The sequence below is a fragment of the Cygnus atratus genome, chromosome 4 (assembly GCF_013377495.2).
Source record: "Cygnus atratus isolate AKBS03 ecotype Queensland, Australia chromosome 4, CAtr_DNAZoo_HiC_assembly, whole genome shotgun sequence".
In the NCBI taxonomy this organism is placed as follows: Eukaryota; Metazoa; Chordata; class Aves; order Anseriformes; family Anatidae; genus Cygnus; species Cygnus atratus.
The window spans coordinates 48,239,239-48,255,144 of record NC_066365.1 but is presented as its reverse complement, the minus strand read 5'-3'; the positions used below and the strand labels follow the sequence as shown (position 1 = coordinate 48,255,144).

At 37.3% G+C, this 15,906-nt stretch overlaps 1 protein-coding gene across 11 annotated transcripts in view; it reads right to left on the bottom strand.

The window, feature by feature from the left end:
• DLC1 (DLC1 Rho GTPase activating protein) overlaps positions 1 to 15,906 on the bottom strand; it is a 271,834-nt gene that overhangs the window by 142,515 nt on the left and 113,413 nt on the right. The gene's annotated exons all lie outside the window — the stretch shown is intronic.

Genomic DNA, 15,906 nt, shown 5'->3' with positions numbered 1-15,906 from the left:
TTCATATGAAAAAAAAGAATTTGTGAAATGAATTAATGAATTATACAGGTAGAATAAATGTAAAGTTTAAATCCACCCACGTTACTTCCTAGTTTTGTATGTAAATTTAAATTATGAAGCTGCCACAGAAAGGGTAGGTTTTTTTTGTTGTTGTTTTCTTTTAAGGATTCGTTGTTTGTGTCTTGGCAGCTAAGTAAACAAAAATATGTCTTAGTGAAAACCCAACAAACAAAACAACACTATACAAGTCCTACCATGAAACTGGTGCCTGTTTTTCATTGGAAAGTACACAACAATGCATTACCCTTGACCACCCATGTACTTAAGAGCTTCTAAACTCAATATTTGCATGCTGAACTCGATGAGGAAAGAATATAGTGTGTTTGCAGCAAGTTATAAAATGTCTCTCAAGACAGAAGTTTAGAATGAAAGTTCTATTTTATATTTTACTGTGTTTTGATATGAAAATAAAAGTGGTGATAGGAGTTGGGGGGTACTCATCACCTTGAGGTCACTGAAAAAAACCTCAGCCTTTAGTAGTTGGTGCCAAGGAGAGTGAAAGAAAGAAATAAGCCAACCTACATTAGATCAAGACTTTTATAGTCTGCCTCTTTATACTCATCTCTATTTTGTACTTCTAATCTTGTGAAAAATAGACCATTCTGATTCACTTCTATTAGGCAAATCCTACTCCCACATCCTACTCCCTGCCATCTGGGTTTAGGATGATTTAGAGAGAGGAAGGAGAAGTAAGGACCCAACAGGTTAGGGACTATTTATAGAAGCTGCATGTATTCCAACCTGTGAGGCTAAACAAAATCTACCCAAGCATGCTGAAACAGATGACTGATGTGGTTGCAGGCCCACTAACATCTGTGAAAAATTATGACTGTGATGGCCGGAAAAAGACTTACACACCCATGTTCAAAAGGGGCAAAGAGGAAACGATCTCCACACTTGCCAGCTCGCCTCAGTCCAGGGAAAGATCATGGAGTACACCATTCCAAACACATGAGTAAAAAGAAGGCAATCAGGAGCAGCCAACACTAATTTACTAGGAGCAAGTCATCAACCTGATTTGCTTTCCACAATGAAATCACTGGCTACATGGACAAGAAGAGAGCAGTAGATGTAATGTACCTTGACTTTAGTAAGACTTTGTGCATTGTCTTCCAAAGCAGTCTCACTTATAAGCTGAGAAAGCATGGACTGGAAATGCAGACAGTAACACAGGTTTAAAATTGACTGGCTAACATAATTCAAAACTGTCAAACCATCCAAACAGACAACTTCAGTTAGCATATCCAGATCAAAACTGGCGTATTTTTCAGAGTTTTTAGCCTGAGGACAGAACTCTGCAACTAAGCTCCTATTGGCATCTCTTTTAAAAGCAGGACAATATGGTTGAGAAGATAATGACAAACATTCCTGAACACAGAAGAGCACCTCAGCACTTAGTCTGAGGAATAGATGAACTTCTGTGAAGGGAGAATCAGGGACATTTCACAGAGTCCATGAAATAATGAGGATGGAGATGGTGAAACAAAGGCACTAGTGGAAGCTGAATTAAGCTCCCTGCTGTGTGTACTGAGCTTGGCTTATATGACAACGAAGTGTATGAATGTCTTGTGAAAATATCATAAAAAGGCATCATTTCAAAAATTGAAATCCAAGCAGGAAAAAGATGTTGGCTTAAAGCATACCCTTACAGATATATGACAGCTTGTCTTGGAGAACTTCTCTGAATGGACATCAGGAAGACAAGTAATGCCAGTAACAGGAGATGGTGTTGCTGTAAGTATTAATAATAAACTTTCATGTGTTTCCAAGAGGTCTGAACAAACTCAGTCTGTGATTGTGAGAATGTGACAGCATTTACAAGTGCATGTAACTTCAAAGCTGCATTTGAACAGGAGTAAATAACCTAAACTTTCAGCATAATAAACACCACACAAAGTACCACAGATTTCAGAACTCACTCTCCTCATTGCTCTATGTCTTATGAAACCTGTAAGCCCCTAACTGACTCACAGTAACCTTGTGCAGTCCTGAACACAGAGATACTGATACACAAACAAGTTATGATGAAGGTGAGACTAAGGTAAATATGTCACAAGAGAATGCTTTAGTATTTCATTACTATAAAGTGTATTTGCAGACAGCCTCTATCCTTTAGAACCCTCAAAAAGGTATATAAAATCTTTTTCAGCTACAATTTCTGTCTGCTGTTGAAAATCTCAATGTTCTGATGGCAATTAAAATCTGTTAAGACCATCAGTAATTACAAAGTAGTGAAAAGTATGACTTGATGTTATTCCTATTTCTATTGCAAGTTGTTTAACGTAAGTCTTATAACAGTCAAAGAATTTCAATAATGTAGTTATCTTTTCTCCTAGATTGTCTTTTTTGGTCTTGTCTGGTCTTGCTCAAAATTTCCACCTGAGTATTTTCAGCTTTTATATGCCTGGACCCAATATTACAGAAGTTTCATGACACAAATCAGGAACAGAGCATGCTAGCAGTATTTCTGCCAGTTGTGTCCAGAGATTCCTCCTGAAAATTGGCGTAGTACAGGAGTATATGGTAAACGGGAGAGGAGAAGAGTTCCTGGCCATCACTGGCCATCTCTGCTCTGTATGCTATCTCCATTTCTGGTGAGTGCTTCAGAGAAAAGTACAGCTGGTCCTTTGTTCTCTGAATATCCCTTACAAGTCAGGGGAAATCACTCTGTTCTGATGCCTAGGGGTGATCAAATCAAGTGCAAGGTTTTATTTTATTTCCTACTTTGCTGAAGAACTAAAACAAGAAAGTTTCAGGCACACTGCTTGAAGGTAAACAATTTTGATCTTCTCATAACCTAGTGAAAAAATGATTGTGCATGGGAACTATTGGAACAAGACAGACCTCTGCAACCATGTCACACCTTACGTAGGCATTAAGCTAGTTTGTTTTAAAGACTTAATTTAAATCTGCAACCTCCTCTAGTAAGCCATATCAACTATTAACTATCTTTTTGCTATGAAAGTGAATGTTATTGCAAGGTTGAACTTCAACTGCATTCTGTAGCAAATGAATCTTCTTATGCCTTTGCTGGCAAGACTTAAAAGTCGTCCACTCTTTGATATCTTTTCCACATTCCTACATAGAGTTATCAAACCACTCATTATCCTTTGGGCTGATTCCTAAGTGCTTACCAGGAACTGAAGATACGATACGCTATCAAAGTACTCACTTCTTCTGGAGTGTCAGACTTGGCTAGAAGTGACAAAATTAATCCCAGTTCCACATATGTGTGTTTATTTAATTTGAATTACCTGGGGATAAATGATGTTTTCCAGAAGTAAGCACTGGGCATGATCCCTGAACACTGTTACAGCCCTGCCACAAGAAATTTGGTAAGAATAAACACCAATTAAATTTAAAAGAAATCAATGGCAAGCCTTCCTCAACTCAGCAAACACTGAACTGGATCCTACATCAACAAAGACTAGATTTTCACCTGATCTCTTCTGACTTCAAACACGAAGGCACTTGATGTTCCTTTGGGCAATTCAATTTCACCTTCAGGAGGTGCTTCAGTGGCCCGCTCAGCTTTACAGTCTGCAACTGAGATAAAGCTTGCAAGAGTTGGTACCTGTGAACCGAGAGTACATTTTTAAGAAAGTCCCACCAGGGCTTTGTCATATTGTACCTCCCAGAGGAAGGAGGTGAGCTGTAGAGCTGCCTCATGCTCAGAGGGCCTTCTGTCACCTCATTCACAAATCCACTGATAACACAAAGCCCGCATCCTGCTGCCAACTATAGAAAGAAGTCTGAAAGCGATTACCCTCCACTACTCCCCAGGTATTAAGAGTAGAATAGAAGGGGACAAGACTTTTGCTTTATCCTGTAGTGTTTGGTTAGAGGAGCCGTATAAACAAGAATCTTGAAATTTTGTTCAAGTACCTTCTAATACGATGCAGCCTATAATAACTAAATTATTTGTTATTTAACTCAGTACTGTAATGCTTGAAAATAATTTTCTCGAAGTAACATAAGTCCTTATTTCATGGAAATATTCTGTGTTATACAGACTTTGTGATGAACAACTTTATTATTACCTATGTATGAAACCTCTTTTTTTTTTTTTTTTTTTTAGTTACTTGGATAGGCAGTAGAGCATGAATACTCTAACAAAATGCTCTGTTAGTCTCTCTCAATTGGATGAGTTCGTCTTCCAGGTGAAGAGCAGCTCTTTAATGCAGTGGGAACAGTTTTAATGAGCAGCTGATTGTGCCAAGACTTGGAAGAGTCACAGAAGGAACTGATACAATTTTCCTCAAGTACTGCCTTTTAATGGAAGGATAACTGCACTATTTGGGAACACATTTGCTCAGCTGAGTGAGAATCAGTTCCAGAGTATCCAGAATATGACAGTCAGAGCATATCTGTTTGAAGCAGTGATGGAAATACAAATGCTTTTTTAAACACCGGAGCTGCCAGTGCTAAACTTTATGTTTGAACTGCACCGATGCTTGCAACAGTGGAAACTTCATACATGCCCATACAAAGCCCATGAGACAAAAACATGGAAACAGCATAATTACTAGTTTGAGGAGCTGAGCTACTAGAGCTTCAGTGAAAACAATAAGGAGAGATTGAATAGCTAGAATTGCTTCTGTGGGAACTTCAGATAACCACACGGAACTCAACAGGAATTAGGAAAGAATTTCCCATGCATTTTATGGAACAAGTTACATATGCCACGTGGATTCATGCAGTATGGTGATTAACTGGTTGGAAGAACTGAGTTCATTTCTCATTTTGGAAGGTGATACTGATTGTGGTTTTTTGGGTAGAATTGGCTAATAATACCGTCAGACCACAAAACAGCAGGGAATGCAAAAACATGCTATTTTTTTTGCAGTAAATCTTAAAGATTATCTGTTAGCTGATAACAATGATGTGTGGGTTTTTGAAACATAAGTATAACATAAAAGTAACAAACATAAAAGTATAATTTATTCATGCAGAACAACAATAAAAAGCCAGTATTTAGTAGTTAGGAAAGAGAGAATCTTTACAAAGAAAGATGAAACTAGGCAAAAAATACATGCAGACATTTTTTAAATTCCCGTCTGTTCTGTATCAATAATATCAGCTTTTTATTTAAATTTCCTAGTTGATTCCTCATTGATGCTTTCCTTTCTATACTGATGTACTGTATATGTTCCTGGCCTAGAGTAATACTTTTGTCATGCAATTTCCATATTTCAAAATACAAACTATTTGCTGTATTTGCTGTCTGAAATTGTTTTCATCTTCATTTGTACAGATAGTCAAGACTCACCAATTTCAAATAGAAATTCTCATTCATCATCATCAGATTTTACCTAACACTGTCTAAAGCAGTATCTTTCCTACTCTTTGTTCCTTGCTTCTGATCTTTACTCTGAGGCTGATTTTGATCCCACTGATTTGTTTGGTTGTTTCTTTCTTTCTTTCTCCCAGTGTGCCTTCTTTCCAGGAAGACAAAGATGATCATAGTACCTGGTCCACTAGCTTTTTCATATTTTTCTCTATTTGTACAGAATGAATTACAAATGCCAGTTTGCCAATCATTCAATATTTCAGATTTCCCTGAACCTCTCTGTTTTCCCTCCAACACTTCTAAGCTTCCCTTCCCTCATCAAATACTGTCCCTAGCCCATTGTTATTTGAAGACAAGTAAGTCAATAAGAAAATGTTTTAGAAAAGGTTTTACTTGCTGATCATTCTGTAAATTTTTTTTGGCCGTTTCCTAGTGTGCACTGTCTTACCTTGGTCATTAAACTGAAAACTGCTTCAAACAGGACTGTTACTGAAATTTCAGAGCATACTTGCAGTAATTAAAAAAAATAATGGTGATAGTGGTAGTTTGTTAGTATGTTTCCTTTCATTCTCATAAGATCAGCCATGCTTACACTTCACAAACCTATTTTTAAGTGGTGACAACATTATTTGTGTTACTGAAGCACTCAAAACCCACAGACTTGGACCACAACCTCATTGTGCAAGATCCTGTACAAACAGGGCAAAAGAATTACCCATACACCAAAAAGAATGCAATTAGTATAAAGCAAGAATCCTCATGCAGACTGATGTGGGAGTATGTGTGTTTTGAGTAGTCTGAGAACACGGTGATTGTGACTGATTTCAAACTTTTTCAGATACCCCAGAAAAAGCATATGCTAAAGAAGGCATGGGGAACAGTCAATGAGATAACTTTGCTGGTGTATGTGAGGAGGCTCCTAAGGAGAAAAAATGTGAAGGTATCTAGTCTCTCGTATTCCACTTTTACCTGAAATTGTGAATGTTACCCTATGAGTGTTTTTCTGAAGTATTAGAATTTCATAATCCTAAAAATACATGGAATCTAGAATACTTCTAAAATCTAGAATATATGTTCTTAAAAAAAAAAAAAAGAGCACAGTAATACATACAGATTCTTTCCAAAGGTATGTTCATTTCCTTTCTTGAAATCTCTAAAAGTCACAGCAACAACCAGATTATATTCTTTGTAAACTGTTTCCTCCTTCCATCTGCTGTGAAACATGAACTGTCATTATCCTTTCCTCCCACTTCTAGTTTCCTCTCAAAGAGGATCATCCAGTTCTGAAGATTCCCAACCCTCAGCCCCTGCGGCACACAGCTGCTCCAGAGGCCAATACACCCTTATGGCTCCTGTCTCCTTTGCCTCCTTCATATCTAAGAAGATTATGAGAAACAGTGACAATTCTGGAGCTTTTGAAGACTGTTCAGGAATTTACAAAACATGTTAATGTACTTCATGTGCTGGAAGGGCTGTACTAAAACCCCTCTTTGAGTGTGTACGAATGAGATATTTTCTAAAGCTCTATCATTGCCATAAGATGACATATAAAAATTTGTGAGCTGCCCAAATCTATGACAGAGCCCATAAAAATATGCATTAAAGATTTTATTATTCCACGAATGATATCATCATTAAATAAGTTAATATTCCTTAATAGCTATTACTCTTTACAAGTCATGGATCACAGGACTGAAGCATGTTTATGTCACTGCATGCTTACACGCTGAATTTGTTGCAAGATTAGAGTCCAAAACACTATTTATTTTCCCACACCAATCTTTCACACTACAACTTTAGAGCAGTCCAGCATACTCATAGCAACTAGGTCATTAAAGGTAATACCAATAGTCAAAGGAGACTTAACAGGAAAAAGGCATTTCTTACACTAATTTCTATACACTATTCTATTCTATTTCTTTACACTAATTGCTATTAGTGTAAGCAACTGCTTACACTAAATCAATTAATGACAAAACACAACACTGAAAAAGGTATGCTAACTTGAAGGAATCTTCTTTGCATATTTTGATAAACTCCACCTACCCCATTTGCAAGAGATTAAGGAAGTTTAGAATTAGAAAATACATGTGTTATACAACTATGGCAGTCCGAAAGAGCAGGCTGACAGACAGACACCCATGAAATGCCCCTTTGGAATTCATGCATCCTGGCTTTCCCCGCTGCTGGCAACCTGGGCAGCAGCAGCAGGCAATCTGAGCAGACTCACGTTCTGCAGGGCCCTGCAGCAGAACCACCGATGACCCCGAGCGATTAAAGGTCAACAAACTTCAGCCTGAAGCAACTGTGCTATGAACTTTGGCACATTCTGAGTCGGCTCCTGCTGGTTTGTTGCCTTTGGCCCTTATCTTGCAGTTTAGCAAGGATTGTGAAATTCTGACTAAAGTTACAAGACAGATCGGTTCTGACTCAAGGTCTTGCTCTTCAAATGTCCTCGGTCTTCAGAATTCCTTTGGCAAATAATCTCATCTATCAGCTAACATTTTCCAATAGGTGTGTCAAAGGGCCCAATGACAACAAAAAAGTCTATAAATATCAAGAGCTGTACGGAAACATGGATCAGAGTCTCTAAGATAGCACTTTGGCAAAACTACCTGCATGTGTACAAACTTCAACCTGCAACTGAGAAAACACTCCCTCTTTGAACCTAGTACTACGTACTGCTTTGAGGTGGGAAGAAGAAGGGAAGAACTACTTCAGAAAAGTGCAAATATCTTTGGAAGATGGGAAGAAATATAAGAAAAGAAGAGGAGTTACCCACTTGCAAAAGTGCTTATAAGCCTAACCTCACTGACTCCCAAATGTCCAAGCTGCCTATGAAACAGAACTTTCAACATAAAGTCACTTAGATTCCTGTTTTGTTTTCCTTCAAATTTTATTTTCATGCATGGCACAACTTAGGCATTTGGCGGGAGTCGTAACTTCTTCCTCCTCAAAAGTACAAGGAGGAGAACATATAACTCCTTGTACTCCTTTTTTCTTGGAAATGTTTCTTTCTGTCATTGAGGTGGCCTCAGTGCTGCAAAAGAATACTTAAATTAAGGCCTTCAGCGAAAGGTGGACATAGGAAGATATACAAATAAAAAGGGCGTAGAAAAATATTAAGAATGTCCCCTGTTTCTTGGAAAGGGGCACCTCATTTCAAATAACAAAAGCTCTCCATAGTCAAGTACTTGCTATGAGACCTGATACATCTTTCAGCATACTTAGAGATGTAAACCTAATCAGATTCAGCTAAATAGTCCTAGTGCTTCTGCCCTGGTCTTTACCTGCAAGCATGTAGTTCCTACTTGTAGTGTGTATTTTAACAGCTGTTCTCCCTCCCCTCTCTCCCTGCCCTTTCTCTAAGCTCTCAGGACCAAGTAAGAAAATGATTATAGAAATAATTTCATTCTTTTGCCTTGAAGGACAATCCCTTCCCTCGCCCAGCTGGTAGTGCAGTGCTTGATGCACCCCAGGGTACATCTGCCCCTCCTGGCTGCCAGGGCACACTGCTGGCTCATGTTCAACTTGCTGTTCACCAGAAATCCCCAGATGCCTTTCTGTGGGGCTGCTCTCCAGCCTCTTGTCACCCAGTCTGCACATATATTGATGGATAACCCATCCCAGGTTCAAAATCTGGCACATGCTCTTGTTAAAATTCATGCACTTCTGCCCTTCTAATAGTTTTCAGAAACTGTAAAATAGTGGCTCAATTAAGAAAAATAAAATAAAAATCTGAACAATTACAGGACCTCCTGAAGGTCTTCTTCAACATGAAGGAAGAAGTATGCCTTCTGCGTACCCAGAATTTCTGAATTTTAAAAACATTTCTTAAATCTCTTTTTTTTTTTTTTTTTTAATATTGAGTCTAACTTTTCATGTGCTCTGATTTTACCTACTTACAACTTCTGTAATTCCAAAAGATTATTCACAGGATATTCTAAACAATATGAGAAACTCATTAAAGATATTTTTCCCCTCTCATAAGAATACAGAGCACAATACAGAGTCCCAAAGCACTCTGAAATCCCTAGGCTTGTTGAAACCTCACTCAGTGTGTTGGCAACTGCAAAACTGGATCTTTCTTGAACTACTTTTGTATTGGCAAAGGAGCAAAAGAAGAATTAGAAAGAAAAATTGCATGTGACTGTGTAGCAAAGCTCCACAATGAGCCAGCACAGTTCAATTTTAACAGTTTGGAAGCTGGATATAAAATTGGCTGTGGTACTTTGTTACATTTTTGCTATCTGCTTTATCCCTACCACACCACTAATTCTCCAATGACATACTGAATTTCTGACCTTTTTGTTCATTTAACATATCAACCATATAAGTTTGTGAAAATAAACTCATCTCTCCTGTTCAGCTGAAAGGTCTATACATAATTTTACTTTTTCTAGACAAACCTCTCTGCCATTTGCAGAGAATACAGAATTTCAAATATTGTTAGCTTGTACTAAAGTTCCTTCAGGTTTTTAAGGAGACTTAACTTTGCCAATCATTTGAGGTGCTTTGAAACTCATCACATTTTAAAGAAACAGTATATTTAATCTCGCATTTATCTAATCTTGTGTCTACTCATCAGTACTCATAAGGTGCCTTGAGCATCCCTACGACCGTACCATTGCAATATGAAATATTCTGGTCTGAGAGTTACATCTTTTTGAATACAGCGCTAGCACGCTACAGGATCATGGGTTATTGAGAGATTAAATGTCATCTACTTCTCTCCCTTCTCTGAGATGAAATCCTATTTGGTTACATTTCAGTCTTTAGACTTAGTGGCCTGAAATTTGTCAGTGACTGCTTCTCATGTGTTTTTTTTTTTTTTCACCTAATAGATTACTAAGGAACAATAAACTTCTTAGACCAGTGCTAAACATAGTTTTCTCAGAGCAGGAACTTCAGAATGAAGACTGGACAATCTTCCCACTTTCACTCCTGAGCAGTATCTGCCATTCTGTATTGCAATGCATTAACCATTAATCTCTACATAATCCATGCAGTATTATTTCAATATTTATTGTGAGGTAGCATATAGCGAATACCTGAAGAACCAGTTTTGGTTACTTGCATTTTATTTCTCTTTTAAAATAATGCTAGTACCAAAACACCATATAGATGGCTTGGTTAAAGAAGGTAAATAGAACAAAAGTTCAGAGCATACTCTATGCTTTAGGGGAAAAACAAAACAAAACAAAAAACTAAAAACTTTGCTATTCTCTGTATTAGAACACAAAAAGGTTCAAAGTGCGGTAGTTAATCTGAAGAAAATAAAAAGTGGCAACATGCTGGAATGTACAGTTTCTATGGATAGAAAGCCCAACAAACTAGAAGCTCATGCAATTCAATTAACAATTTACAACACCTTCCTTGTATAGTGCACTGCAGAAAATGGTAGGCTGTTTCATTTCTGTATTTCCAGACGCGTGTCATTTCCAACCCCATATTTAATAGTGTGTAACTGCCTGAAGGGGAGAGATCAGAATGTGTGGCATGTCTCACTGAGAGGAATTTTGTGCATTAAAAAACCCCAAACCAAACTCTTTCAACTTTTAAACAGAGACGCTAACCAACTCCCTTGCTTCCACCCTGACTTTGAAGACAAAAATAAATAAATAAATAACAAAAAGAAAAAAGAAAGGAAAAAGAGACAGAAAATATAAAGTGAGAGAGAGTGAGACACACAGAAGGCAAGGGAGAGGGAGAAAGAGAGCGCAGGAGCAAGCAAATTCCTTATGAAAGAGGCGTATGTAAAGGACAAGAAGAAATGGTTTTCCATGATGTCACTCACAGCATGTCTGTGTCTGGAAAAGTGTTTGAAAAGGCAGACATGGATTTCTTCCATTCCAGTAATGCAAACTATTCCTGCCACATTTTCAAACCATGTTCCAGGAGTAAAGAATACCGTATGCAAGGCATGAAAGAAAATAATATAGATATTTATTAACTACCACCAAGCCAATTTGAGTGAGCTGATAATTTAGGTACTATCATTTCCTCTTTACCTTTTAAAATCTAGTTTTTCCAATTTCCTCCCACGCTGTAATCCACCCCCACCCCCCCACCTGCCCCTTGCTTTTTTCTTCTTACATTTCTCACCCCCTTCGAGATGCTAATGCAAAGATCTTTTCCTACTTCTTCATGTGCATGCTTCTACTTTTCCTGTGCTCTCCATCTACTGGTAGAGAGATTAAGCTATTGCTGCTACTGTTTCAGCTCACATTCTGTGTCTTTGTCCCCTTGTTCTGTGCTCCCTTACTTGTCTTGGACCCAAGCCTGAAATTCTTTCTTAGATAAAACTCACAGGAAATTCTCACCAAAAGGCTTATTTACATATGACATTGTTTCTTTCCCCTTTAGGACTGCTTTTCTTTCTTGGGGCTTTGCATATTCTCTCTTCAGCTCAATGCATATTATTTCAGACATCACCCTCCCACCCCCAAAACAACAGCCACCAAGCAAAAAACAAAACAAAAACCCAACACTAAGCTGACAGCACACTTAAAATAACCATAGCTGCAAGTGGAGGCATGGATTCATGGGGGCTGAATTCAGTACTAACAAGACTGACAATATAAACAACAATTATTAGTGATGTACTTTTCCCCCAAAGGCACTGGTCTTCACTCCATGGCCTGGAAAACATCTAATACCTATCTTTGCTATAAATGCCGACAGTTCTTCCACCTTGCTCTAGTCACAGTGAAACACACTATCCAGTTGCATATAAAAGGAAGAGAAGTAATTTGAAAGCTCAGAGGGATAGACAAAACTGTGTATGCACAACCACTGCCAGGACTGGTGAAAGACAGCCACAGACCATGGGGAAGACAATGTGTACTGTAGAACAGGGTAGGAAATTGTATTAATTAATTAACTTTAATGCAAGACACAAATCCAGAATAGAAGTTAAGAGGATGGAATAGTCAAAGAAAAGAAGAAAAAAAAAAAAGAGAATAAAAAAGAAGACACAAAAAGATGAAAAATTGGAACAAAAAAGAAAAAGACAAAATAAAAGGAAGAAAAAATAGACAAAAAAGAGGCAAAAAAAAGAGAAAAACAACACAAAAACAGAAAAAAGACCACTTCAAAGATTCATAGCTAACCTAAAGTAAAGCATCATTTTAAAAATCATCCTCATCAAGAACACACACACTTGCCAGAGGCATTCCATTTTCATAACATCCCAACAGGGGTCAAAGTCTCAAGCACTAAACTTTTGCATATGTGTATGAGGAGATTAGTTGAAAACACTGTACAATAAATAGAACAATCCTAATCATGTCAAGACAACAATATCGTTTTAAATGTACACTAATAGTTATTTTTACTTTGGATGTCAGCAGAGTTGATGCTTAAGGCAATAGGTTTCTTGGTAGTATCTAAGTAGCTCAAGTGTGATTGCTGTACCTGCAACCAGAGTGCATCCCATGTGCTCCACTTGACAGAACTAGCATGGGAAAACTGGATAATCTGAATTGCCTCCTTGTAGGAACTTCACATGAGGACAAGAAAGGACGTGGTACTGCCTGGGACACAACTGCACCTCTAAACCAGCAGTCTTAAAAATGAACTCCTGAGATCCCACAGTTTTCTCCATCTTTAAACCACTCGGTGCTCTCTCTTCTTTTGAATTGCTGAGGGGCAGGTTAAGGGGCTGGTGGCTCTCAGTCCCCAGGATGATTTTCAGTTTGTGCTATTTAGTTTGACTGCTGCTGTCCCATGACACTAATTCCTAGCAAGATGTAATAATCACACATAAAGTCTGATAGAGAAACAGTGGATTTCTTCATAGAGCTATCCAAAACCAAAATGGGAGTTGCCCTTGGCAAATTACAAGTTAACCAACAATTCAGTATCTAACAACAGTTTATCCTAGCTGACAGTCTTGTGCAACACTGTTGGACTGAATAAAGTTGCAGCTTTTTGTCACCTATTGGTCTTCTGCTGGCAAAAAGCTCAAGTTCTTTCACAGTATTGAAGCCCCTTAGTCCCAGTTCCCAGAAAAACTGCAAGCCAGCTTTCTGCAGCAAGGCTCTAAGTAGCTCTTCCTTTTCACTCCATATTATCCAGCAAGGGGACCTGCCGACCTTTTCTGGTATCCTTTTTCTTTTGTTCTGGACATTTTGAGATATGTTGTTGTTACTGAACAGGATGGAAACAGTTATACATCTATGAATATTTCTATTTTCATGCTGTTTATTAGTCTTTAATGGAGAATATAGTCTGCTCAACTTGATGCAGTAAGTTTTTGTTCAGAGCTATCCTACGGACTTACATCATTAAAAATCCCTATGTATGTACTCCGCATGTGGTGAAATTTATTCTCTGACATATCTTCCAATTATTTTCTTTCAATGACAAAATTCTAAAAATGGTGAGATGTATAGATGTAAAAACTGATGCAATACATCCTTCATTTTAATAGGAGATTTCAGATTCCTCCTTTTCAACAGACTTTCCCAGTAATGTTTGGAATTTATTACTTGCTCTGAAATCAGACATTAAACAGAGATGGCATGTTTTACTAGAACAAGTTATATTGAGATAAAGTGCTATGCAAGAGAAATAGCATCCACATAAGAGAAACAGCCCTTGTAAGGGCTTCCATGCCCAGCTGTCTATGGTTAAGAGAACATCTGTGGTTGTACTAGATCAGTCTAGCCTAGTTTTCTCTCCCTGACTGAGACTTGCAGTAGATTACAGAATGTGTATATAAGCATGGCAGCTGTAGAGCATGCATGTACTGCAAACACTACGCCCAGCAGATGAGGTTGGCAACTTGCGGCTCTTGAGTAAAATGCAACTCCTGCAGTAGGATTTCATCACATGTAAGACTGTAATGGTAACAGGCAGAAGATATCTGCATTTGAACACCTTTTTATGGTGTTATTGTGTTATTTGTATTTTTTTTCTCCATAAAAATGTCTAAGCAATTTTGAGACAATTTATTTTTACCTTCAAAAATATCAGCAAGTTCCACAAAATTAACCCTTAACAAATATTATTGCCCTTTGTTTTAATAAGTAATTATTCCCTATGTACCTCACCTATACCATTCATCTCCTTCAGTTATCTCTTTTGCAAGTGTTGGGTCATGCCAAAATACATGCAACAACGTTCAGATGTATAAACCCCTCCATTATAGCAATTTAAGCAAACAAACAAACAAAATGTAATTAATTGAATAAGAATGCACTTCCATACATAGTAGACTTTTGCTTTTTTCCACGGAAAATAAATTTTTTACACTGTAGACATTACAAATGATTTCACATCTTTTCAGCAGTTTTCCACACATAGGCTTCTAACTTAGAATGATTTAAAATAATTTCCCATATTTTCTTATGCATGCAACAGCAATTCAGAGCTGGATTATGGGATTCAAGTTCTTTGATGCAAAGATTCACTATATGAATTACACGCTGACAGAGAAAATTGTTTTTTTTTTAAACAAAGACATAAATGTCACGTAAGATTTTTTTAGTGCTGAAGAAGTGTTAAAATTTCATACTAACATACAGCTAAACATATTCAAGTAACTTCAAGAAAAAAAGGGGAAACTTGGTATGGATTCAACTGAGTCCATATGGAAGAGCACAGAAGAGAGACTCACAATAAACTTATGAGGCTATAAAAATGGAGAACAAATGGTAACATTTCACATAGTGTCTGACATTCAGAACATACTGCCATGGAAAGAAAAGCCCAACAAGTTCTGAAAAGTTCAAACTAAACCAGCTTCATAGCAAAACTGTTTAAGTTAAAGAAGACATTAATATCCTGTCATTCTATTAAACTACCATTTCTGAATGGTTAGAGAAAGTGAGACTGTTCCTACTGATTTCATCTGAAAGAAAGATATACTTCTGAAGAATAACATTTTTAGATAAGCTTTAACAGGACTTTCTTTCCTCCTTTCTTCGTGTAAATCAATGAAGTTTACAGAAAGTATACTCTTGCTTGCTTCCTTCACAGGTTTATATCTAATAAAGCAGGCTGAATCCCTGCTAGTCCTCAACATTGCTAGTCTGCAAAACCTGCCTATTCCTGATAAAACTAAATATTCAACCCAGTGTCAGTGCAATCCCCTCTAAAATTTGATTGAAAGGGGTGTGAATAACTAAATAGGTTGATCTGTGAATAATGGATAGACCAACTATATTTTCTCAATGATAATCACTTGCAAATTGATATCTTCATATTTCTTTCATTTCACAATATAAACAAAATTTGGGAAAACATGCTAGTCAGCAAGTCACTTACAAATATTCACTTACACTTAATTTTTGGTCAAAACATCCGGCTATCAAAGTCCCACTGTGTCACTTCTAAATATTGACTGAGAAATAGACTAACAACTAATTAAAAGCTGATTTATTTATGCATACCAATCTTTTTGTTTGATATAATATAGAACTGTCAGTCCCCTAAAAACTGAGACAGTAATCTATCATGTGAATCTTCATTACTAGCAGTATTTAAATAACAAGGATTGAACTATGTTATTCAGAATACAAACCTATAGTCACAAATGCTTTTTGCAATAC